Source organism: Apium graveolens, chromosome 2 (assembly GCF_009905375.1).
Source record: "Apium graveolens cultivar Ventura chromosome 2, ASM990537v1, whole genome shotgun sequence".
NCBI lineage: Eukaryota > Viridiplantae > Streptophyta > Magnoliopsida > Apiales > Apiaceae > Apium > Apium graveolens.
Genome location: NC_133648.1, coordinates 303793150 through 303793716, shown reverse-complemented (window position 1 = coordinate 303793716; position 567 = coordinate 303793150). Strand labels below are relative to the sequence as shown.

General features: G+C 46.2%; 1 non-coding gene across 1 annotated transcript; it reads left to right on the top strand.

Annotated features, from left to right (window-relative positions):
• Positions 1-250: 250 nt before the first annotated feature.
• On the top strand, positions 251-357 carry LOC141709794 (small nucleolar RNA R71). Its single transcript, XR_012570354.1, has one exon. It is a non-coding gene; the product is annotated as a small nucleolar RNA R71 (small nucleolar RNA).
• The last annotated feature ends 210 nt before the right edge of the window (positions 358-567 follow it).

The following is a 567-nucleotide window of genomic DNA, read 5'->3' as shown; positions in this document are numbered from 1 at the left end:
CTTCATTGATAGCGCTTGGAGCTGGGCTGCAATAGCGGTGGCTGCATCAACTTTCAGAATACCTGCTACCTTGCCTGACGTCATCCTCTGAGTTGGGTTTTGATGCTCATTTGCAGCCATCGTCTCGATAAGATTATACGCCTCAGTATAGCTTTTAGCCCATAAGGCGCCTCCAGCTGCTGCATCGAGCATGGGCCGAGATTGGGCCCCCAAACCATTATAAAAACCAGTGATTACCATCCAATCTGGCATTCCATGATGTGGACATTTTCTCAACATTTCCTTGTAGCGTTCCCAAGCCTCGCACATAGATTCTGTAGGTTGCTACGCAAATTGAGTAAGAGCACTCCTCATAGCAGCAGTCTTTGCCATTGGATAAAACTTCACCAGAAACTTTTGCGCAAGATCTTGCCACGTAGTGATTGACCCCGCTGGTTCAGAATGTAACCAGTCTTTAGCTTTATCCCTCAGTGAGAATGGGAAAAGCCTCAACTTGATAGCCTCATCAGTCACGCCATTATACTTAAAAGTGCTGCAGATCTCGACAAAATTCCTTATGTGCATGTT